This window comes from Oncorhynchus masou, unplaced genomic scaffold (genome assembly GCF_036934945.1).
Source record: "Oncorhynchus masou masou isolate Uvic2021 unplaced genomic scaffold, UVic_Omas_1.1 unplaced_scaffold_2423, whole genome shotgun sequence".
NCBI lineage: Eukaryota > Metazoa > Chordata > Actinopteri > Salmoniformes > Salmonidae > Oncorhynchus > Oncorhynchus masou.
This window is the reverse complement of record NW_027008877.1, coordinates 34,770-61,611: the sequence shown is the minus strand read 5'-3', so window position 1 is coordinate 61,611 and position 26,842 is coordinate 34,770. Positions and strand designations below refer to the sequence as shown.

The 26,842-nt window shown below is 48.4% G+C and overlaps 1 pseudogene; it reads right to left on the bottom strand.

Moving 5' to 3' along the window:
• On the bottom strand, window positions 1-25,930 carry LOC135533517 (dedicator of cytokinesis protein 2-like; annotated as a pseudogene).
• Window positions 25,931-26,842: the final 912 nt, after the last annotated feature.

Sequence of the window (26,842 nt, the reverse complement as noted above, 5' to 3'; positions counted from 1 at the left end):
TTACTCCCATTGTTCTCTGCAGATCCTCTCAAGCTCTGTCAGGTTAGATGGGGAGCGTTTCTGCACAGATATTTCCAGGTCTCTCCAGAGATGTTCGATCGAATTCAAGTCCAGTCTCCGGCTGGGCCACTCAAGGACATTCAAAGACTTGTCACGAAGCCACAGCTGTGTTGTCTTGGCTGTGTGCTTAGGGCCATTGTCCTGGTAGAAGGTAAAACCAGTCTGAGATCCTGAGTGCTCTGGAGCACATTTTCATCAAGGAACTCTCTGTACTTTTCTACCTTCATCTTTGCCTTGATCCTTCAGTCCCTGCCGCTGTAAAACATCCCGACCGCATGATGCTGCCACCACCAAGCTTCACCATAGGGACGGTGCCTGGTTTTCTCAAGACGCGACGCTTGGCATTCAGGCCTATTAGTTACATTTGGTTTCATCAGACCAAGGAATCTTGTTTCTCCTGGTCTGAGAGACTTTAGGTGCCTTTTGGCAAACTTCAAGCGGGCTGTCATGTGCCTTTTACTGAGGAGTGGCTCCCGTCTGGCCACTCTACCATAGAGGCCTGATTGGTGGAGTGCTGCAGAGATGGTTGTCCTTCTGGAAGGTTCTCCCATCTCCACAGAGGAACTCTGGAGCTCTGTCAGTGTGACCATGGTATTCTTGGTCACCTCCCTGACCTTGGCCCTTCTCCCCCGATTGCTCTAGGAAGAGTCTTTGTGGTTCCAAACTTCTTACATTTAAAAATGATGTAGGCCATTGTGTTCTCGGGGACCTTCAATGCTGCAGACATTTTTTGGTAGCCTTCTAGAGATCTGTGTCTCGACACAATCATGTCTCTGGGCTCGATGGACGATTACTTCGACCTCATGGCCTGGTTTTTGCTCTGACATGCACTGTCAAACGTGGGACCTTATATAGACAGGTGTGCCTTTCCAAATCATGTCCAATCATTTGAATTTACCACAGGTGGACTCCAATCAAGTTGTAGAAACATCTCAAGGATGATCAATGGAAACAGGATGCACCTGAGCTCAATCTTAAATAAGGTATTTCTGTTTTAGAATTTTTTATACATTTGCAAAAAAATGTTTAAAAAACAGTTTTTGCTTTTTCATTATGGGGCATTGTGTGTAGATTGCTGAGATTTAAAAAATAGTTATATTTAATCAATTTTAGAATACGATTATTGTGAATATGCAATTTCCCAAATAATCCTTCACTCGGGCTAAAGAGGGAGGCTGGTGCTGCTGGTGCTGCCACATGTGCAGATCAAATATACAGCTGGAACTCTGATTCAGCCTGTTTACATGTCCTAACAATTATAAAGATTGCTCATAAATAAATGTTTTAATTGGCGTATGCTTACCTTGATTTTGACCTTACACCGATTAAGATAAGCAGAGTAAAGTGTTTACATGACTATTGCCGTACTCGGCCTACTGCCATAATCAGTTTAAAATGGAATTATTAGTGTGCATGTAAACATACCATACCCTACCTGAAACCAGCACTATCATGAGGCCTACATCATCTGTCATCATAATGCTGATGATGACACACGTCATTCAACAGTGGAAAATCAATGTGTTCATCATCTCCTGTGGAAATGTCATTATGAGTCTGACATGTTGAGTCATTATCAATACAGCTTACTGTTTTAACTACACCGTCGTACTAGCAATGTGAAAGAGGTGGCATTTCCAAGTGCAATACATTATTATTACAATGATGGCATTAAAGTCTTCATCAGGCTGCTTCTAAGACAGTGAGACAGACAGACAGACAGACAGACAGGAAGAGGAGGAGTTGGACACGGGAAGAGGAGGGATTGGACACCGGACGAGGAGGGGTTGGACACCGGAAGTAGTACTGACTTGTAGGCCAGCGTGGCACTGAAGTGTTGTTTGATGTAGGCCTCCAACACCGTGTTAAAATGCTGGAACTTCCTGTCGGCTATCAGACCAATGATGTAGATCTGAGACAGAGAGAGCGAGAGGTAGAGAGAGCGAGAGAGAGGTAGAGAGAGAGTAGTAGAGAGAGGCAAGAGGAGGAGAGAGAGAGAGGGGAGGAGAGGAAGGGATAACAGTTGTATTTGATATGGTGAGAGAGTTGGCCTCATTGGTACAAAGACTCACAGACAAGCAACAGACAGACATACAGACATGTTTATTCAGAGTGAGAATAACAGAGGCATATGGATAGAGATCGAGAGACAGCCACATGCAGAAACTGACTGACAGAGAACAGAGCAGGTACAAGAGTGACAGAGAATATAAGTGAGAGACATGAACACACACACTCACTCACTCACCAGGGCGTCGAACACTAGGATGTCGTAGCCGTCAGTCTGGGAGTGTTCCATCATGATGGTGAACAGAGCATCCAGAGTATCCTGGAGAAACTAGGAGTGGAAGAGAGGCCATGAGATTACACACACAGAGCAGACAGACACACACACACACACGCAGTACACACACACACACCTTGACCACTTCCTCTCCGTCGATGATCTTGAGTTTCTCCAGGTTTTCTTTGAGGAGCTCAGGACGAGTCCTCCATTTCAGTAGACCCAGCAAGCCCACTGAGAAGGAGAAAGAAAACAATCCATCAATCCACAAATCTATCCATTCATTAATCCACATATCTATCAAACCATCCATCAATCCACATGTCCAGCCATCCATGCATCAATCCACATATCCATCCATCCATCAATCCACATATCCATCCATCCATCAATCCACCCATCCATCAATCCACATATCCATCCATCCATCCATCATCCACATATCCATCCATCCATCCATCAATCCATATCCATCCATCCATCATCCATCTATCCATCCATCCATCAATCCACTTATCCATCCGTCCATCCATCAATCCACATATCCTTCCATTAATCCATCAATCCACATATCCATCCATCCATCATCCATCTATCCATCCATCCATCATCCATCTATCCATCCATCCATCAATCCACATATCCTTCCATTAATCCATCAATCTATCCATCAATCCATCCACCATAACACAGATCCATCCATCAATCCACATGTCCATCCATCCATCAATCCATCCATCAATCCATCCATCATACCACACATCAATCCACATATCCATCCATCCATCCACATATCCATCCATCCATCAATCTATCCATCAATCTATCCATCTATCCACATACCCATCCATCAATCAATCAATTTGAATCAATCAAAGTGCAGTACAGAAACCCCGCTAAAACAGCAAGCACAAACAGCAAGCAATGCAGATGTAGAAACAAGGTGGAACAAGGTGAAAGAACTCCCAAGAAAGGCAGGAATCTAGGAACAAACCTAGAGAGGAACCAGGTTATGAGGGGTGGTCTGCCCTCCTCTGGATGTGCCAGGTGGATATTATAAGAGAACAAAGCCATCCATCAATCCATACATCCACATATCCATCCATCCACATATCCATACATCCATCCAATCACATACCCATCCATTAATCTATCCATCCATTCATCCATCCATCCAGCCATCCACATATCCATCCATCCATCCATCCATCCACTTATCCATCCATCAAACCATCCATCAACTCATCAATCCACATATCCATCCATCCATCAATCCACTTATCCATCCATCCATCAAACCATCCATCCATCAATCAATCCACATATCCATCCTTCCAACTATCAATCCATCCACCAAACCACATATCCATCCATCAAACCACAAAATCCATCCATCCATTCATCCATCCATCCAATGACATATCCAACCATCCATCCACCAATCTATCAATCCATCCATTAATCCACATGTCTATCAATCCATCAAACCACAAGTCCATCCATCCACCAATCTATCAATCCACATATCCATCCATGAATCAATTAATCCACATATCCATCCATCCATCCATCAAACCACATATCAATCCATCCATTCATTCATCCATCCAACCATCCATCCACCAAACCACGATCAATCCATCCATCCATCAATCAAACCACATATCAATCCATCCATCCATCCATCCACTTATCCATCCATCAATCCACATATCCTTCCATTAATCCATCCATCTATCCATCAATCCATCCATCATACCACACACCTATCCATCAATCTATATGTCCATCCATCCATCCATTCATCAATCCATCAATCTACATATCCATTCATTCATCCATCCATCATCCATCAATCCACATATCCATCCATCAATCAAGCAAATTGAATCAAAGTGCAGTACAGAAACCCAGCCTAAAACCACAAACAGCAAGCAATGCAGATGAAGAAACACGGTGGCTAGGAAAACTCCCAAGAAAGGCAGGAACCTAGAGAGGAACCAGGTTATGAGGGTGGTCTGCCCTCCTCTGGATGTGCCAGGTGGATATTATAAGAGAACAAAGCCATCCATCAATCCATATCCATCCACCAATCTATCAATCCATCCATCAAACCACATGTCCATCCATCCATCCATCCATCCATCCATCTATCCATCCATTCATCCATCCATCAAACCACATATCAATCAATCCATTCATCCATCCATCAATCCAATTATCCATCCATCAATCCATATCATCCATTAATAAATTAATCCACAAATCCATCCATCCATCCACCAAACCATATATCAATCCATTCATCCATCCATCCATACTTCCTTGAAAGCCCATGACTTGGCCCCGCCCTGGGGGTTTGAGGGGCTTGCTGAGGGGCCAGAGTTTTTGGAGAAGCCCTGTTTAAGCCATGGCCAATACAATGGAAATGAACTAGAAATCAATTCAAGCACCAGATTTAGTCCACGTGGAAATGGGTCTTTGGCAGTGAGGGATTGTACACATCGCCCCATTCACGGTCACTTTCCCCTGCCCAAGTAGAAACACACAAAAAAAAAACAACATACGCTCCTTCTGTATGACATAGACCATGGTAAGCTCCCTATGTAGTGTAGACCACTGAAGCCCCTGTACAGGTGTTAGTGTTCAGTAATGTCTTCCTCAGTAGTGAACCTGCCTGCCTGCTGTCCATCTGTTGACTGGGGAGTACAGGTCCAGGTAGAGATGGATCATATCCCTCATCCGGACAGCTGCTCTTTGTGTGTGTGTGTGTGTGTGTGTGTGTGTGTGTGTGTGTGTGTGTGTGTGTGTGTGTGTGTGTGTGTGTGTGTGTGTGTGTGTGTGTGTGTGTGTGTGTGTGTGTGTGTGTGTGTGTGTGTGTGTGCGTGCGTGCGTGCGTGCGTGCGTGCGTGCATGCGTGTGTTATATCTGGCCTGGTGATTAACACTGCAGCACAGTTATCATTACAATGATGAACTGGCTTCTTCAGCAACAGCTGTTACAGCACCTGTATGCCATGCCAGGGCCCTGGCTGTGTGTGTGGGAAGTGCATGTGTGCGTTTGTGTGTATGACAAAACTACGACATACTCTGTCTGTTCTGAGACCACACACACACACACCGTTTTGAGTGAGCTTGGTGGAGCAGACGAGGGGTTGAGATGGTGAAGCTGTCTCTGGAGCTGACAGACAGGCCTCCTACACTGCTGCTGCTGCGGCTCAGTGTCCCCGTCTTGTGAACGTCCACATAACGCGTAGAGGTTAGGACAGGTACGAGTTCACATCCTCCACGCTTACTGTCCCCTGTAGAGAGAAGGAGAGAGACAGAGAGGGTGGGAAGAGAGAGAGGGTGTGAGGAGAGAGAAAGAAGAGAGAGGGTGGGGTTATAGAGAGAGAGGGTAAGAGAGAAAAGATGGGAGAGAGAGAGTGTGCGGAAGGGGGAAGAGGAGAGGGAGAAGAGAGAGAGAGAGAGAGAGAGAGAGGGGTGAGGTGATAGGGAGAGAGGGGAAGAGGAGGAGAGAGAGAGAGAGGAGGAGAGAGAGGGTGGGGTTATAGAGAGAGCGTAAGAGAGAATGATGGGGAGAGAGAGAGAGTGCGGTAAGAGAGGGGGGGAAGAGGAGAGAGAGAGAGGGTGAGGTGATAGAGAGAGAGGGGGGGAAGAGGAGGAGAGAGAGAGGAGAGAGAGAGGGTGGGGTTATAGAGTGAGAGGGTAAAGAGAGAAGATGGGAGGAGAGAGAGTGCAGTAAGAGAGGGGGAGAGGAGTTTAGTTTGGGGAGTGAATCAACAGTAATTCATCTTCATTCCTTTTAGAGAGAATCAATAATTCCACTTCATTTGGCAGTGAATCTATAATTATTCAGTTAGCCTGTTCAGTCGGTTAGAGAAACTTTAATAATTTAGTGTCCTTGGTGATTTGGCTGTGACTCTGGGGTAATTCAATTATTCAGTTCATTTAACTGTGAATCTGTACTGGTTCATTTATACCGTTAATTCATTCGTTTTGTAGCTGTGTGAATGGAGTTGATTCAGTTCTGACCTTGAAGACCACCAGGTCATGAAGCCCGTCCTTCAGTTTCCATCTTCCTTCATGGGAGAGAGAGGAGTGCAGGCGAACAAACGCCATGAGCAAAGTTCTTCTCACTCTTATCCTTAGCTACACAGAGAGAGAGAGAGAGAGAGAATTAAGATCATTCATTTGAGTAGATGAAAGCAATGGCTTCCTCCCTGTCACATTGCTTTCAAACTTAATCAATAATTTCAGCTCAGTGGTAAAGGTAAGGCTGAGGGCAGAGTTGGGTGTACTCACACTCCTGAGTCGAGTTGTGTCTGAACATGAATTCAGGTGGATCCTGTGCATCTCCTCCAGAGGATGGCCACCTATATTCGGAGGACATTTACATTACATCTGTCTGGGCCCTGTGCTATACGGAGGACAACATTACATCTCCTGTCTGGGCCCTGTGCTATAGGACAGAGGACAACATTACATCTCCTGTTAGGGCCCTGTGCTTGGAAGGACCACATTACATCTCCTGTCTGGGCCCTGTGCTTCAGGGCGGAGGACATCTCTCCTGTCTGGGCCCTGTGCTATCAGGGACGGAGGACAACATTACATCTCCTTTAGGGCCCTGTGCTATGAGGACGGAGGACAACATTACATCTCCATCTGGGCAGTAGATGAAAGCAATGGCTTCCTCCTGTCACATTGCTTTCAAACTTCCAAACCTTTCATCTCCCTGTTAAGGCCCTGTGCTATGAGGGCAGAGGACAACTCACATCTCCTGAGAGGGCCCTGTGCTAACATGAGGAGGTGTGCTATCCGGAGGCTGCATCTCCTCCAGAGGGCCCTGTGCTACCTATAGGACGGAGGACAACATTACATCTCCTGTCTGGGCCCTGTGCTATAGGACGGAGGACAACATTACATCTCCTGTCTGGGCCCTGTGCTATAGGACAGAGGACAACATTACATCTCCTGTCTGGGCCCTGTGCTATAGGACGGAGGACAACATTACATCTCCTGTCTGGGCCCTGTGCTATAGGACGGAGGACAACATTACATCTCCCTGTCTGGGGCCCTGTGCTATAGGACGGAGGACAACATTACATCTCCTGTCTGGGCCCTGTGCTATAGGACGGAGGACAACATTACATCTCCTGTCTGGGCCCTGTGCTATAGGACAGAGGACAACATTACATCTCCTGTCTGGGCCCTGTGCTATGGGACGGAGGACAACATTACATCTCCTGTCTGGGCCCTGTGCTATGGGACGGAGGACAACATTACATCTCCTGTCTGGGCCCTGTGCTATAGGACGGAGGACAACTCCTGTCTGGGCCCTGTGCTATTACATCTCCTGTCTGGGCCCTGTGCTATGGGACGGAGGACAACATTACATCTCCTGTCTGGGCCCTGTGCTATAGGACGGAGGACAGCATTACATCTCCTGTCTGGGCCCTGTGCTATAGGACGGAGGACAACATTACATCTCCTGTCTGGGCCCTGTGCTATAGGACGGAGGACAACATTACATCTCCTGTCTGGGCCCTGTGCTATGGGACGGAGGACAACATTACATCTCCTGTCTGGGCCCTGTGCTATAGGGACGGAGGACAACATTACATCTCCTGTCTGGGCCCTGTGCTATGGGACGGAGGACAACATTACATCTCCTGTCTGGGCCCTGTGCTATAGGACGGAGGACAACATTACATCTCCTGTCTGGGCCCTGTGCTATAGGACGGAGGACAACATTACATCTCCTGTCTGGGCCCTGTGCTATGCTATAGGACGGAGGACAACATTACATCTCCTGTCTGGGCCCTGTGCTATAGGACGGAGGACAACATTACATCTCCTGTCTGGGCCCTGTGCTATGGACGGAGGACAACATTACATCTCCTGTCTGGGCCCTGTGCTATAGGACGGAGGACAACATTACATCTCCTGTCTGGGCCCTGTGCTATAGGACGGAGGACAACATTACATCTCCTGTCTGGGCCCTGTGCTATGGGACGGAGGACAACATTACATCTCCTGTTTGGGCCCTGTGCTATAGGATGGAGGACAACATTACATCTCCTGTCTGGGCCCTGTGCTATAGGACAGAGGACAACATTACATCTCCTGTTAGGGCCCTGTGCTATAGGACGGAGGACAACATTACATCTCCTGTCTGGGCCCTGTGCTATAGGACGGAGGACAACATTACATCTCCCCTGTCTGGGCCCTGTGCTATAGGACGGAGGACAACATTACATCTCCTGTCTGGGCCCTGTGCTATAGGACGGAGGACAACATTACATCTCCTGTTGGGCCCTGTGCTATAGGACGGAGGACAACATGACATCTCCCTGTCTGGGCCCTGTGCTATAGGACGGAGGACAACATTACATCTCCTGTTGGGCCCTGTGCTATGGGACGGAGGACAACATTACATCTCCTGTTAGGACCCTTTGCTATAGGATGGAGGACAACATTACATCTCCTGTTAGGGCCCTGTGCTATAGGACGGAGGACAACATTACATCTCCTGTTAGGGCCCTGTGCTATAGGACAGAGGACAACATTAAATCTCCTGTTGGGCCCTGTGCTATAGGACGGAGGACAACATTACATCTCCTGTCTGGGCCCTGTGCTATAGGACAGAGGACAACATTACCTCTCCTGTTAGGGCCCTGTGCTATAGGACGAGGACAACATTACATCTCCTGTTAGGGCCCTGTGCTATAGGACGGAGGACAACATTACATCTCCTGTTAGGGCCCTGTGCTATAGGATGGAGGACAACATTACATCTCCTGTTAGGGCCCTGTGCTATAGGACGGAGGACAGCATTACATCTCCTGTTGGGCCCTGTGCTAGGACGGAGGACAACATTACATCTCCTGTTGGGCCCTGTGCTATGGGACGGAGGACAACATTACATCTCTTGTTAGGGCCCTGTGCTATGGGACGGAGGACAACATTACATCTCCTGTCTGGGCCCTGTGCTATGGGACGGAGGACAACATTACCTCTCCTGTCTGGGCCCTGTGCTATAGGACGGAGGACAACATTACATCTCCTGTTAGGGCCCTGTGCTATGGGACGGGAGGACAACATTACATCTCCTGTTAGGGCCCTGTGCTATAGGACGGAGGACAACATTACATCTCCTGTTATGGGCCCTTTGCTATAGGACGGAGGACAACATTACATCTCCTGTTGGGCCCTTTTCTATAGGACGGAGGACAACATTACATCTCCTGTCTGGGCCCTGTGCTATAGGACGGAGGACAACATTACATCTCCTGTTTGGGCCCTGTGCTATAGGACGGAGGACAACATTACATCTCCTGTTAGGGCCCTGTGCTATGGGACGGAGGACAACATTACATCTCCCTGTTGGGCCCTGTGCTATAGGACGGAGGACAACATTACATCTCCTGTTAGGGCCCTGTGCTATAGGACTGAGGACAACATTACATCTCCTGTTAGGGCCCTTTGCTATAGGACGGAGGACAACATTACATCTCCTGTCTAGGGCCCTTTTCTATAGGACGGAGGACAACATTACATCTCCTGTCTGGGTCCTGTGCTATAGGACGGAGGACAACATTACATCTCCTGTTTGGGCCCTGTGCTATAGGACGGAGGCCAACATTACATCTCCTGTTAGGGCCCTGTGCTATAGACGGAGGACAACATTACATCTCCTGTTAGGGCCCTGTGCTATAGGACGGAGGACAACATTACATCTCCTGTTTGGGCCCTGTGCTATGGGACGGAGGCCAACATTACATCTCCTGTTAGGGCCCTGTGCTATAGGACGGAGGACAACATTACATCTCCTGTTAGGGCCCTGTGCTATGGACGGAGGACAACATTACATCTCCTGTTAGGGCCCTTTGCTATAGGACGGAGGACAACATTACATCTCCTGTTAGGGCCCTGTGCTATGGGACGGAGGCCAACATTACATCTCCTGTTAGGGCCCTGTGCTATAGGACGGAGGCCAACATTACATCTCCTGTTAGGGCCCTGTGCTATAGGACGGAGGACAACATTACATCTCCTGTCTGGGCCCTGTGCAAACATGTGACATGCCTGGATTTTAACCCTTTTTTGAAGCTTTTTCATCAAACTGTCCCTTTTTGTTTTTATCCTGCACCATCCTGCTTTCATTTTTGGTGTAATTTCTGGATAAGGTTTAAAACACAGGATCAAATGCTTCTGTCACATGACCAAGTTGTATTACACACTAACAGAGCGTGTTAAGTGTTACGTGTTGTATACAGAGGGAAACAGCTGATCAACGTGCACAAGAATACACACCATAAGACACAACTTATTATTCAAACACACACACACACATGCACACACACACACTCGCTGACCTTGAACGTCTCCATCCAGCGTGGTTGTTTGACCTGGTAGTAGATGACAGATCTGTAGTCGTTGAGCGGTCGATCCCCCCGCTCCCAGACAGATAGAGTTCTACAGGACAAAACAGAAAGAGAGATGACAGAAAGAGAGAGAGAGAGAGAAGCGGACAATCAATTCAACTAACCCACATCAACCTAGATACTGTACATCCAACCTAATCTTGGTTAACCCAGAACAAAAGTCTTGCGTAATTGGTCAGATGCTATTTTTTATTTTTTATTTTACCTTTATTTAACCAGGCAAGTCAGTTAAGAACAAATTCTGATTTTCAATGACGGCCGAGGAACAGTGGGTTAACTGCCTGTTCAGGGGCAGAACAACAGATTTGTACCTTATCAGCTCGGGGGTTTGAACTTGCAACCTTCTGGTTACTAGTCCAAAGTTCTAACCACTAGGCTACCCTGCCGCCCCGATGAAGTTCTGGGTCCATACGTGTTCAGAACTGTGAGGAAGAGCTCCACCCTCTCTCTCTCTGCATGTTACGGGCCGAATGTCCCCTCCCCTTCAGATATTCCGAAGATGCTAAAAAAAATTGATTTGTCCAAATAACCAGGAACAAAAAACCCAAAATAAACACAAAGTAACAAAACTGCTGCTACTGATCTCATGCATCGTGTTGTATCAAGACAGATCCACGGCACCATGTATCTTAGCGTGGTCTGTCCACAACAGATTACATCTAACCCAACTCAGAACCATATGACATCCAATACAAAGGAGGATACAGCCCTGAAACAGAATCCCTGTTCGCCTACCTCCAGATGACCCCCCCAACTCACCGACACAATCTTGCCCTCCTCGTCACACCATCATGATGACCTCCATGTTCTTCTGGCTGGTCTTGTTGTACTTGTCAAAGTCCCCGGCCCACAGCGTCAGGTAGATGTCGTTGCGGATGTCCCCTGGCATGATGATCTCTGGGAAGCCCAGTTTACGGGCCACCACCGTGCTGCGGTCCACCAGGTGGGGGTACTCCTTACGGATCTGGACGATGTCACCCACCAAGGCCTTCATCGTCACCCATAGACCTGGAGGGAGGACAGGTAGGGTAAAGATGCCTCTGGACGCTGATCTTGGGTCAGTTTTGCATTACCTACACCAATGGTTAGGATTGGGGGAGGGGAAGGTGCTGCTAGATCTGTACCTAGGGGATAAGGGGAAACTTCACCCCGTAGTGGGGAGGATAGAGGACCAAGCATTGATAATGCAGTGGTTGTTGGCACAATAGCAAGTGTTTCCATGAGTGTGAGGTGAGATGTTCTACCTTGTCCTCCACTGTCTCCTCGTGACGCTGTCACCTTGTTCAGCAGGGGGTGAAGGGGAAGTCATTCTCTGCCACGACCCTGCACCCCACATACACACACATTTAAATGACATGACTACAACTAAAATAGGTAAGGATGGAGGGAGGAGGAGGGAGGGTGAAGCAGGGAGGACTTACGGAAAGAAAGGGATGAAATGCTGCTTCTCTCATCACACTCTATCTTTCCTTTGATGATGTCACTGATGTCCATCACTGCAGACAGGAAGAAATGTAATGTAGTCTTTTATTAAGAATGACCTCTCAGGTTATTTATATTTTATTTGACCTTTATTTAACCAGGCAAGTCAGTTAAGAACAAATTCTTATTTTCAATGACAGCCTAGGAACAGTGGGTTAACTGCCTGTTCAGGGGCAGAACGACAGATTTGTACCTTGTCAGCTCGGGGGTTTGAACTTGCAACCTTGCGGTTACTAGTCCAACGCTCTAACCACTAGGCTACACTTAGCAAACAATATTCAATATTCAAGCTGTGACCAGTATCAATGGATCCCAATTCAAAATGTTGTTAACACTGCCCCCTGCCCCCTGCCCACTGCCCAATGCCTACTGCCTACTGCCCACTGCCCCATGTCCACTGCCCCCTGCCCACTGCCCACTGCCCCCTGCCTACTGCCCACTGCCCCATGTCCACTGCCCCCTGCCCACTGCACACTGGCCCATGCCTACTGCCTACTGCCCACTGCCCCATGTCCACTGCCCCATGTCCACTGCCCCATGCCTCCTGCCCACTGCCCATGCCCCCTGCCTCGTGCCCACTGCCCACTGCCTCCTGCCCACTGCCTCCTGCCCACTGCCCACTGCCTCCTGCCCACTGCCCCCTGCCCACTGCCTCCTGCCTCATGCCCATTGACTACTGCCCCATGCCTACAGCCCCATGCCCATTGCCCCATGCCCACTGCCCCATGCCTACAGCCCCATGCCTACTGCCCCATGCCTACTGCCCCATGCCCACTGCCCCATGCCTACTGCCCACTGCCCCATGTCCACTGCCCCCTGCCCACTGCCCACTGCCCACTGCCCACTGCTCCATGTCCACTGCCCCCTGCCCACTGCCCACTGGTCCATGCCTACTGCCCACTGCCCACTGCCCCATGTCCACTGCCCCATGCCTCCTGCCCCATGCCCACTGCCCATGCCCCCTGCCTACTGCCCACTGCTCCATGTCCACTGCCCCCTGCCCACTGCCCACTGGCCCATGCCTGCTGCCTACGCCCACTGCCCCATGTCCACTGCCCCATGCCTCCTGCCCCATGCCCACTGCCCATGCCCCTGCCTCCTGCCCACTGCCCAATGCCTCCCCTGCCCACTGCCTGCCCACTGCCCACTGCCTCCCTGCCCACTGCCCCCTGCCTACTGCCCACTGCCCATCCACTGCCCCCTGCCCACTGCCCACTGCCCATGCATGCCTACTGCCCAGCCCCATGCCTCCTGCCCCATGCCCACTGCCCATGCCCCCTGCCTCCCTGCCCACTGCCCACTGCCTCACCACCTCCTGCCTCCACTGCCCACTGCCTCCTGCCCACTGCCCCCTGCCTACTGCCCACTGCTCCATGCCTACAGCCCCATGCCCACTGCCCCATGCCTACAGCCCTACATGCCTACTGCCCCATGCCTACTGCCCCATGCCTACTGCCCCATGCCCACCCCATGCCCCCTGCCTCCTGTGCCCATGCCTACAGCCCACTGCCTCCTGCCTCCTGCCCAGCCTCCCCCATGCCCACTGCCTCCTGCCTCATGCCCACTGCCCCATGCCCACTGCCTCCTGCCCACTGCCCCTGCCTACAGCCCCATGCCTCCTGCCCCATGCCCACTGCCTCCATGCCCACTGCCTCCTGCCTCCTGCCCCATGCCTACTGCCCCCCTCCTGCCCACTGCCTCCTGCCTCCGCCCCATGCCTCCAGCCCCCCCATGCCTCCCCTGCCCATGCCCACTGCCTCCATGCCCACTGCCTCCTGCCCACTGCCTCCTGCCCACTGCCCACTGCCTACTGCCCCATGCCTACAGCCCCATGCCCATTGCCCCATGCCCCACTGCCCCATGCCTACAGCCCCATGCCTACTGCCCCATGCCCACTGCCCCATGCCTACTGCCCCATGCCCACTGCCCCATGCCCACTGCCCCATGCCTACTGCCCCATGCCTACTGCCCCATGCCCCATGCCTACCGCCCCATGCCCCATGCCCACTGCCCCATGCCTACTGCCCCATGCCTACTGCCCCCACTGCCCCATGCCCCATGCCCACTGCCCCATACCTACTGCCCGCCTACTGCCCCAGGCCCCATGCCCCATGCCCCATGCCTACTGCCCCATGCCCCATGCCCACTGCCCTGTGCCTACTGCCCCATGCCTACTGCCCCAGGCCCCATGCCCCATGCCCTGTGCCCCATGCCCCATGCCTACTGCCCCCATGCCCTACTGCCCCATGCCCACTGCCCCATGCCCCATGCCCCATGCCCACTGCCCCATGCCCCATGCCCCATGCCTACTGCCCCAGGCCCCATGCCCCATGCCTACTGGGGCGGCAGGGTGGCCTTGTGGTTAGAGCGTTGGACTAGTAACCGGTTGCAAGTTCGAATCACCGAGCTGACAAGGTACAAATCTGTCGTTCTGCCCCTGAACAGGCAGTTAACCCACTGTTCCTAGGCCGTCATTGAAAAATAAGAATTTGTTCTTAACTGAGTTGCCTAGTAAAATAAAGGTAAAATAAAAAATAAAATAAGTGCCCCATGCCCGCTGCCCCATGCCCACTGCCCACTGCCCCATGCCCACTGCCCCATGCCCATGCCCACTGCCCCATGCCAAACACTAGTACCTACCTGCCACTCCAAAGAGGGCCTCGCGGAGGCCCTGGGTGCACTTCTTGGTGTTGGTCTCCTTCAGTTCCATACGACCCACTCTCACTATCTGACAGATCAGGTAGATCTTCTCTCTGTTCAAGTCCTTATTACCCAAGTCCTGGAGGAAGAGAGGAGGTTTTCAAAATCAAAAACATGATTTATATGCACAGAGCATACATTTACTGAATTAGCATTTCTCAACTGGTGGGTTGTGATTTCCCTCCTTAATTTGAATATTGATGCAACCTGGTTAAATTTGTGTCATGAGGCAAACCCAGTTGAGAGCCACAGACCTAAATTATTTGATGGCACCTCAATGACTGGATATGGACAAGAAATGCATCCAACAGTGCTCTCTAGTGGTAACTTACTGTAAAGACCACCTTCAAGTTGTTCAGCATTTCAACTTCCCTTGGAAAGCCTTTACTGCCCCAGCGAACCAGGTAGTTCTCACTGCAGAGGGAGGCCATGGAACAGATTAACAAGAAGCAGAAACAATTAATACACACAACAGGATTCTTAAAAGGATACTCCGGGAATTTGCCAATGAGGCCAGTTAGACAAACTCACGGATACCATTTTTATGTCTCTGCATCCAGTATGAATGAAGTTGCTAACTAGCATTAGCTCAATGACTGGAAGTCTATGGTATATACTATGGTATCTACTGTACTAGCATGGTAGCAGTCACCATAGACATCCAGTCATTGCGCTAACACCAGTTACCAATTGCGCTAACGCTAGCTGGCAACTTCCTCAAGCTGCAAGCAAATGGCTTCCATGAGTTCACCTGACTCTGGGGAGTAAATAAAGGGCTTCATTGCCAAAATCCTGAAGTATCCCTTCAACAAATCATCCACTGATAGAAATGCTCATACGGGATGAATTCACCGAAAAATAAATGTACATAGGGCCTACATAGCGACTGGAATGCATTATAATATATTGCTTTCTCCTAAATATAAGTCTTCTTGGCCAGCAGAGACTGACTGACTATCAATCTGCTTAAAGTGTACAGTGGGGATATGTTGCTAAGCTTTCCAGAGCTGACACCTTCCCAAAATATCCCTGTCACAGTTTGACAGAAGGAGGCCTTCAGGCACTGTGGCCACGATGGAGAATGTCACATACCAGCCGTAATACTCTCTGGCATGGATGAGAGAGGAAGGAGAGCCTAGATCTGTCGCTCTGACAGTAATAGACAGCTATCACCATTAGCTGTCAGTCAAGCATTGCCTCTCTATTTTCTGAATTTCTACCATGATATTTAAATAGTATGTACATTAGGTTAGACAGCAACCATGTTGAGAACAGGGGAAAATGTGGCTAAGGGGAAGAGAGAAAGAGAAAAGGACTGAGAGAGAAAGACAGCTATCAACCTTCCTGGTGTCAGAGCTCTGACAGCTGTCAGTCAAGCTCTGCCTTTCCATGTGCAGCCTTCTGTGTTGATCATTAACTGTGACTACAGTACAGGAATAAATACATATATGGAAATGGGGGGTGGGGGTAAGAAAAGAAGAGAAAGAGAGCTGGGAGAAAGAGGAGAGAGAGAGAAACAGGGAGATGAGGAGAGAGAGAGAGAAACAGGGAGATGTGGAGAAGAGGAGAAAGAGAAGTGGGAGAGGGAGCTGAGGAGAGAGAGAGAAACAGGGAAACAGGGAGATGGGAGAGAGCTGGAGAAGAGGAGAAAGAGAAGTGGGAGAGAGCAGAGAGGGAGAGAGAAACAGGGAGATGTGGAGAAGAGAGAAAGAGAAGGGAGAGAGCTGAGGAGAGAGAGAGAAACAGGGAGATGTGGAGAAGAGGAGAAAGAGAAGAGAGCTGAGAGGAGAGAAACAGGGGAGATGTGGAGGAGAGAGAGAAAGAGAGCTGAGAGAGATGAGGAGAGAAAGAGAGAAGAGCTGAGGAGAGAGAGAGAAACAGGGAGATGTGGAGAAAGGAGAAGTGGGAGAGAGCTGAGGAGAGAGAGAGAAACAGGGAGATGTGGAGAAGAGGAGAAAGAGAAGTGGGAGAGAGCTGAGGAGAGAGAGAGAGAAACAGGGAGATGTGGAGAAGAAAGAGAAGTGGGAGAGAGCTGAGGAGAGAGAGAGAAACAGGGAGATGTGGAGAAGAGGAGAAAGGGAAGTGTGGAGAGAGCTGAGGAGAGAGAGAGAAACAGGGAGATGTGGAGAAGAGGAGAAAGAGAAGTGGGAGAGAGAGCTGAGAAGAGAGAGAAACAGGGAGAGTGGAGAGAGAGGAGGAGAGAGAGCTGAGGAGAGAGAGCAGGGAGATGTGGAGAAGAGGAGAAAGAGAGTGGGAGAGAGCTGAGGAGAGAGAGAGAAACAGGAGATGTGGAGAAGAGGAGAAAGAGAAGTGGGAGAGAGCTGAGGAGAGAGAGAGAGAAACAGGGAGATGTGGAGAAGAGGAGAAAGAGAAGTGGGAGAGAGCTGAGGAGAGAGAAACAGGAGAAGAAGAGGAGAAAGAGAAGTGGGAGAGAGCAGGGAGATGGGAGATGTGGAGAAGGAGAAAGAGAAGTGGGAGAGAGCTGAGGAGAGAGAGAGAAACAGGGAGATGTGGAGAAGAGGAGAAAGAGAAGTGGGAAGAGCAGAGGAGAGAGAAGAAACAGGGAGATGTGGAGAGAGGAGGAGAGTGGGAGAGAGCTGAGGAGAGAGAGAGAAACAGGGAGATGTGGAGAAGAGGAGAAAGAGAGTGGGAGAGAGCTGAGGAGAGAGAGAGAAACAGGGAGATGTGGAGAAGAGGAGAAAGAGAAGTGGGAGAGAGCTGAGGGAGAGAGAGAAACAGGGAGATGTGGAGAAGAGGAGAAAGAGAGTGGGAGAGAGGAGAGAGCAGGGAGATGTGGAGGAGAGAAAGAGAGTGGGAGAAACAGGGAGATGTGGAGAAGAGGAGAAAGAGAGTGGGAGAGAGCTGAGGAGAGAGAGAGAAACAGGAGATGTGGAGAAGAGGAGAAAGAGAAGTGGGAGAGAGCTGAGGAGAGACGAGAGAAACAGGGAGATGTGGAGAAGAGGAGAAAGAGAAGTGGGAGAGAGCTGAGGAGAGAGAAACAGGGAGCTGAGAAGAGAAGTGGGAGAGAGCTGAGGAGCGAGAGAACAGGAGATGTGGAGAAGAGGAGAAAGAGAAGTGGGAGAGAGCTGAGGAGAGAGAGAAACAGGAGATGTGGAGAAGAGGAAGAGAAGTGGAGAGAGCTGAGGAGAGAGAGAGAAAACAGGGAGATGTGGAGAAGAGGAGAAAGAGAAGTGGGAGAGAGCTGAGGAGAGAGAGAGAAACAGGGAGATGTGGAGAAGAGGAGAAAGAGAAGTGGGAAACTGAGGGAGAGAGGAGAAACAGGAGATGTGGAGGAGAAAGAGAAGTGGGGAGAGAGCTGAGGGAGAGAGAGCTGTGGAGAGAGGAGAAGAGAAGTGGGAGAGAGCTGAGGAGCGAGAGAGAAACAGGGAGATGTGGAGAAGAGGAGAAAGAGAAGTGGGAGAGAGCTGAGGAGAGAGAGAAACAGGGAGATGTGGAGGAGAGAAGAGAGAAAGAGGAGAGAGAGAAACAGGGAGATGTGGAGAAGAGGAGAAAGAGAAGTGGGGAGAGCTGAGGAGAGAGAAAAACAGGGAGATGTGGAGAAGAAAGAGAGCTGAGGAGCGAGAGAGAGAAACAGGGAGATGTGGAGGAGAGAAAGAGAGAAACTGAGGGAGATGTGGAGAAGAGGAGAAAGAGAAGTGGGAGAGAGCTGAGGAGAGAGAGAGAAACAGGGAGATGTGGAGAAGAGGAGAAAGAGAAGTGGGAGAGAGCTGAGGAGAGAGAGAGAAACAGGGAGATGTGGAGAAGAGGAGAAAGAGAAGTAGGGAGAGAGCTGAGGAAAGAGAGAAACAGGGAGATATGGAGAAACAGGGAGAGAGAAGTGGGAGAGAGCTGGGAGAAGAGAGAAACAGGGAGATGTGGAGAGAGAAGTGGGAGAGAGCTGAGGAGAGAGAGAACAGGGAGATGTGGAGAAGAGGAGGAGAAAGAGAAGTGGGAGAGAGCTGAGGAGAGAGAGAGAAACAGGGAGATGTGGAGAAGAGGAGAAAGAGAAGTGGGAGAGAGCTGAGGAGAGAGAGAAAACAGGAGATGTGGAGAAGAGAAGTGGGAGAGAGCTGAGGAGAGAGAGAGAAACAGGGAGATGTGGAGAAGAGGAGAAAGAGAAGTGGGAGAGAGCTGAGGAGAGAGAGAAGGGCAGGATGAACGAAGCAGAGATGTAAAAAAGAGAGCAGGATAGAGGGATGTTTAAAAAGAGACCTGATGATGGTCTGCTTGTTGGGGTCGTAGAGGGACATGAAGAGTTCAGAATCCTCTCCGATCCGACAGACAAAGTTCCGGACAAAGACATAGAGGCTGTGAGTGGGAGAGGACTGGATCCGGGCCGAGATTACTGAGTGGTCCGTCTGAATGTTGGACTACAGAAGAGAGTGTGAGAGAGAGAGCGAGAGAGAGCGAGAGAGAGAGAGAGAGAGAGAGAGAGAGAGAGAGAGAGAAAAGGTTACACTCCTAAAATAGAAGGATACACTCCTAAAATACAGTGCATGACCATTGTCTTCTTTCCATTACTCTGTCAACTCTCTCAATCTTACTCCAGCCACTATTTTCGAATTTCAACCCTGTTAGCCCTGTCAACCATGTTCTGTTAGCTGTCTTTGTTCCTCTCTTACTCTCTGTCTGACCTGTTCCTCTTTGATGCGTTCGTTGATCTTGATGGTGGCGTCTTGGTGGGCTCGGAACAGGCTAATCACGCTGGCGTTTTCCGGGTCCAGCATGTTCCCGTTCACATCCCGCACCACCAGGTCCAACTCCAAGATCCTGGAAGAGAGGAAGGGGAAGGAGGAGGAGGAGATTATGGAAGAGAGAGAAAGATTTCTCCCTCGGCCAGATACAGATGGAGTTCCTCAAATGAGAATGATCTATTTCAGTGATTCAGTTGGGGTTTTATGGGCCATACTTGTTGCCATAGTCGATCTTGGAGGTGACTTTCTGTTTGAGCTCCTTGGAACTGCGCTAGGCAACGTGCCAGACAAGAGCTGGGAACGCCATTCCATCAAATCCCACATCAGCCCTTGGACCTGCACCACACGGTTCTTCTTATTGGCCTAGGGAGAGAGAGACCTTGTTACACACAAACGTGCACTTACACATATACCAAACACACACACACACAAAGTGTGGAGTGTTTACCACGTAGAGCTGTTTCCAGATGCTTCCCCACTCCCTCAGAGTGGTGGTCACCTCCTTCACTAGGGGCATCTCTGCTGACAACACCACCTCCTGATCCCTGTGGAAGAAACATCACATATTACTGACACGCACGCACGCACACACACACACACACACACACACGCATGCACGCACGCACGTACGCACACACACACACATCACTCACCCTCGCTTTTCAATGATGACCTTCCTCAGCTGCACAATGCTGGATGGGAATGCACCCTGAATATATGGAAGGAGAGAGGAGATAGAGGAGGGAGGCAGGTAGAGAGGGAGAGAGGTAGATAGAGAGAGGGGAGAGAGGTAGATAGAGAGAGGGAGAGAGGAGAGAGAGGTAGATTGAGAGAGGTAGATAGAGAGGGAGAGAGGTAGATGGAGAGAGTAGATAGAAAAAGGGGGGAGAGAGGTAGATAGAGAGGGGAGAGGAGAGAGGGGTAGATAGAGAGAGGGGGAGAGAGGAGGAGGGAGATAGAGCGGGAGAGAGGAGAGAGGTAGATAGGGAGGGGGGAGAGAGGAGAGAAAGGTAGATAGAGAGAGGGGAGAGAGGAGGGAGGCAGGTAGAGAAGGAGGGAGAGCAGAGGGAGGGAGGTAGATGGGATGGAGAGAGATACTTTGTTCAAATTCAAAGAAACTATCCTGTCATCAATTATTGACCAGCTGTGTCTTACCTGTCGATCATTGTTCCTGACCAGGTAGCCTTTATACCAGCCCTGCAACCAGAGAAACAGGGTACAGTCACAACACAGTGCAGTCACAACAAATTCACAACACAATTCACAACACAGTAGTAAATACAGATATTCAGGATACAGTGAAAATATCCTTTACAGCACAGGATACAGTCACTTTTCACATGTACAGTCACAACACAGGATACAGTCACAAGACAGGATACAGTCACAACACAGGATACAGTCACAACACAGGATACAGTCACAAGACAGGGATACAGTCACACACAGGATACAGTCACAACACAGGATACAGTCACAACACAGGATACAGTCACAAGACAGGATACATTCACAACACAGGATACAGTCACAACACAGGATACAGTCACAAGACAGGATACAGTCACAAGACAGGATACATTCACAACACAGGATACAGTCACAAGACAGGATACAGTCACAGCACAGGATACAGTCACAACACAGGATACAGTCACAACACAGGGTACAGTCACAACACAGAATAAAGTCACAACACAGAATAAAGTCACAACAAAGGATACAGTCACAACACAGGGTACAGTCACAACACAGGATACAGTCACAAGACAGGATACAGTCACAAGACAGGATACAGTCACAACACAGGCTACAGTCACAACACAGGCTACAGTCACAACACAGGATACAGTCACAACACAGTATACAGTCACAACACAGGATACAGTCACAACACAGGATACAGTCACAACACAGGGTACAGTCACAACAGAGGATACAGTCACAACACAGTTTACAGTCACAACACAGGATACAGTCACAACACAGGATACAGTCACAAAACAGGGTACAGTGACAACAGAGGATACAGTCACAACACAGTTTACAGTCACAACACAGGATACAGTCACAACACAGGGTAAAGTCACAACACAGGATACAGTCACAACACAGGATACAGTCACAACACAGGGTACAGTCACAACAGAGGATACAGTCACAACACAGTTTACAGTCACAACACAGGATACAGTCACAACACAGGGTAAAGTCACAACACAGGATACAGTCACAACACAGGATACAGTCACAAAACAGGGTACAGTGACAACACAGGGTACAGTTACAAAACAGGAAACAGTCACAACACAGGGTACAGTCACAACACAGGATACAGTCACAACACAGGGTACAGTCACAACAGAGGATACAGTCACAACACAGTTTACAGTCACAACAAAGGATACAGTCACAACACAGGGTACAGTGACAACACAGGGTAAAGTCACAACACAGGGTACAGTGACAACACAGGGTACAGTCACAACACAGGATACAGTGACAACACAGGGTACAGTCACAACACAGGGTACAGTCACAACACAGGGTACAGTGACAACACAGGGTAAAGTCACAACACAGGGTACAGTCACAACACAGGATACAGTCACAACACAGGGTACAGTGACAACACAGGGTACAGTCACAACACATTATACGGTCACAAAATAGGGTACAGTCACAGGACAGGTTACAGTCACAACACAGGGTACAGTCACAGGACAGGTTACAGTCACAACACAGGGTACAGTCACAGGACAGGTTACAGTCACAACACAGGGTACAGTCACAGGACAGGTTACAGTCACAACACAGGGTACAGTCACAGGACAGGTTACAGTCACAACACAGAGTACAGTCACAGGACAGGTTACAGTCACAACACAGGGTACAGACACAACACAGGGTACAGTCACAACACAGGGTACAGACACATCACAGGGTACAGTCACAACACAGGGTACAGTCACAGGACAGGTTACAGTCACAACACAGGGTACAGTCACAGGACAGGTTACAGTCACAACACAGGGTACAGTCACAACACAGGGTACAGTCACAACACAGGGTTCAGACACATCACAGGGTACAGTCACAACACAGGTTACAGTCACAACACAGGGTACAGTCACAGGACAGGGTACAGTCACAACACAGGGTTCAGACACATCACAGGGTACAGTCACAACACAGGGTACAGTCACAACACAGGGTACAGTCACAACACAGGGTACAGACACATCACAGGTTACAGTCACAACACAGGGTACAGTCACAACATACCACATCATTCTCAGTTTCCATTCCACATTAATACCAGTTTCCAGTCACAGTTTAAATCCCATTTTCCATTCCACATTATACTCAGATGCCATCCCACATTATTCAGAGTTTACATCCCACATTATTCAGAGTTTACATCCCACATTATTCAGAGTTTACATCCCATTATTCAGAGTTTACATCCCATATTATTCCCAGTTTACATCCCACATTATTCCAGTTTACATCCCATTATTCTCGGTTTTCCATCCCACATTATTCCCAGTTTACATCCCTCATTATTCCCAGTTTACATCCCATTATTCCCAGTTTACATCCCACATTATTCCCAGTTTACATCCCACATTATTCCCAGTTTACATCCCACATTATTCCCCGTTTACATCCCTCATTATTCCCAGTTTACATCCAGAAATTATTCCCAGTTTACATCCAGAAATATTCCCAGTTTACATCCCACATTATTCCAGTTTACATCCCACATTATTCCCAGTTTACATCCCATTATTCCCAGTTTACATCCCACATTATTCCCAGTTTACATCAGAAATTATTCCCAGTTTACATCCCACATTATTCCCCAGTTTACATCCCACATTATTCCCAGTTTACATCCCCACATTATTCCCAGTTTACATCCACATTGTTCCCAGTTTACATCCAGGGGTTATTCCCAGTTTACATCCCACATATTCCCAGTTTACATCCTCATTATTCCCAGTTTACATCCACATTATTCCCAGTTTACATCAGAAGTATTCCCAGTTTACATCCCACATTATTCCCAGTTTACATCCCACATTATTCCCAGTTTACATCCCACATTATTCCCGGTTTACATCCCTCATTATTCCCAGTTTACATCCCTCATTATTCCCAGTTTACATCCCTCATTATTCCCAGTTTACATCCCTCATTATTCCCAGTTTACATCCCCTCATTATTCCCAGTTTACATCCCTCATTATTCCCAGTTTACATCCCTCATTATTCCCAGTTTACATCCCACATTATTCCCCCGTTTACCTCCACATATGTATATACTGTACTCGTGCCATCTGCTGTATCCTTGCCTGTACTGCATCTGTGCCATCACTCATTCATATATCTTTATGTTGCATATTCTTTGTCCCTTACACTGTGTATGAGAAATTGGTTTTGGAATTGTTAGTTAGATTACTTATTAGTTTATTACTGCATTGTCGAACTAAACACCAAGAATTTAAGCTACACTTTCATTAACGTCGCCACTTCAACCATGTGTATGTGACAAATACATTTGATTTGATTTGATTTGACATTATTCCCAGTTTACATCCCACATTATTCCGGTAAAACCAGCACATTCCCAGTCCCAGCTCCCTTACCATCGCAGGTCTCCTGGGTGTGGACGTGTCCCCAATCTCCAGAGACAGCTGCTTCTCTCCAAGGCCAGTGAAATTCCACATTACTAGGGGAGACACAGAGAGATGAGAGGGTCATACAGTGTACCGCAGAGAGAGACCCTAAAACAGAGAGAACATAACAGAAACCTATTCATTACCGTTTGTTTTCACCCTTAAGCCCAAGAAAACACTCAGACTTCATTGTTCACGGGAGGGAGAGGATAGTATGTTTGTTGTTTTTTCCTTGTTGGGGGCGAGGTCTTTTCACTATTATTATGAGATTTATATATGCTTGTTCCTCATGTTTAGATTAGATAAAGAAAAAATGATATGTGTTTGTACAACAGAGGGGCTGGTGGGAGGAGCTATAGGAGGATGGGAATGGAATAAATGGAACTGAGTCAAATCTATGGTTTCATGTTTGATCCATTTATACCATTCCAGACATGACAATGAGCCTGTCCTCCTATAGCTCCTCCCACCAGCCTCCACTGTTGCACAACTATGTCAAGAATTGTGTGACCTCTTTCTATGTCCAATATCTATGTATATCTATATATATGTATATATACATATCTTGTTTATCAGTAATAATATGGTTGTACACTGTGTTTTCTCGGTCTGTGTACACATGATGTTAGAAACACTACTGTGGTGTTGCTGTATTTATGAAACCTCATGCTACTTCCTCCCTCCTGCACTTCCTGTGTTTTCAATCTAACACGATCACAATGATACATGTTATATTCAATATTATTTTGTATATTGCGTCAGGGTTGAGCTATATCAATCACTCTGCTCTTTAAGGCCAAACAGGTCAATCAAGAGATTACCCATGATAAGGACACAGCCGGAACATCTTCCCCTTCTCACGTCATCAGTTTCTAATACATGTAGCACTACTGCAGCAACTAGAAACCCTGCTCTGAAGAGCAATATGTTTCTGAAAAGTGACAGTGATAGAATCAGTCTTTCTGATTAGGAAAGGTACGCGAGTTGAACCACTGCCATCATGTGTGAAGTGATTCCTGACAGCCATGTCATGAAGTCTGAATCAGCCATTTTGTTTCTCTCGACACAGAGGTCTATCAGTGATCTCTACCTCATGACTGTGCAGACATAGTCAAACTGTCAGAGTCATACTGCTAGAGTCTGTTAGCTGACACCCGCCCATATCCTGTCATGGAGAAAGCCAGGGCGAAGGGCCATCACCCTTCTGCAAACACACACACACATGGAGGCCTACACAGGTGAGCGTGGATGACTTACCTACGCCATACCGCTCCGTGGTGGTCCTCATCCAAGGAGCCATGACTGCTTCTCTTTCCCCTCTCTCTCTCTCTCTCTCTCTCTCTCTGGGTGTCTGAGATACGTTTTCCACTCTACCTCTCACTTCTGCATTTAGTTCTGTATATGAAAGCAGAGCTCCTCCCCCTCTCCTTCCTTCCTCTTCTCCTTTCTCCTTTCTTCGTCTCTTCACAGCTCTCACAGGGGAACTGTCGTTAGTTGTGTAGCTGTTCACTGACTGTAACTCTGCATCTGACCCTCAGTCTGAACAGTGAACCTGCTCTCAACGAGTGGCCAGTGGGCAGCATGGCTGTTCAAATGTAAGTGAGGCAGTGGTTTAGTCTAAAGTCACAAATGATCTTATTCACTTCTTGGCCGCCTATCTGGAATAAAATGTTCAAATGCACTCTGAATGAATCTGAATGATAGACCTGTTATGTTTGATATAAGACAACACAACAGACTTGTTTCTGACCTTGGACTGCTCCCATAAAAATCCCAGCTCCTCTTATTGCTCCCCTGATGGTCGGACCAGACAGATGTAACCAGCCCTGCATCTAACGAAGCTTCTGCCATTCTACTCACTGTGGATGTAACCAACTACTAAATAATTCACTCAATATGAGTGATGGAGATGTAAAATGGATGTGTAGTTGCCTTACTTATCCAATAGAGGGTGGTAGACATCACATTTGACAAGAGGTCAAGAAATAGACTAGTTGCACATCACAAGCCAACTTTTTATTTTCAGAAAACAGGTGAGAACTCGATACCTATAAATAAATGATAAACAAACTATGGTCAAATTGACTTCTGTATAAAGCACCCAATTTAATTGAAGTGAGTACTCTCGTCCACAGCATGCATCCTTGGTCCATTACACCCCAGTTGCTGTGGAAACAGAATGGACAGAGGCTATAGCAGAAGACCTCATCGTTCTAACGGACAGACGGGAAACCACAATGGAACAAACCAAGAGACTGTGTGTGTGTGTGTGTGTGTGTGTGTGTGTGTGTGTGTGTGTGTGTGTGTGTGTGTGTGTGTGTGTGTGTGTGTGTGTGTGTGTGTGTGTGTGTGTGTGTGTGTGTGTGTGTGTGTGTGTGTGTGTGTGTGTGTGTGTGTGTGTGTGTGATACGTTATCACCTTGACCTAAAAACAGGAGTGAGGCAAAAACCTTGTGACTCAGTAAGAAAAGAGCATGGAGTTTACAGGTGTGCGCC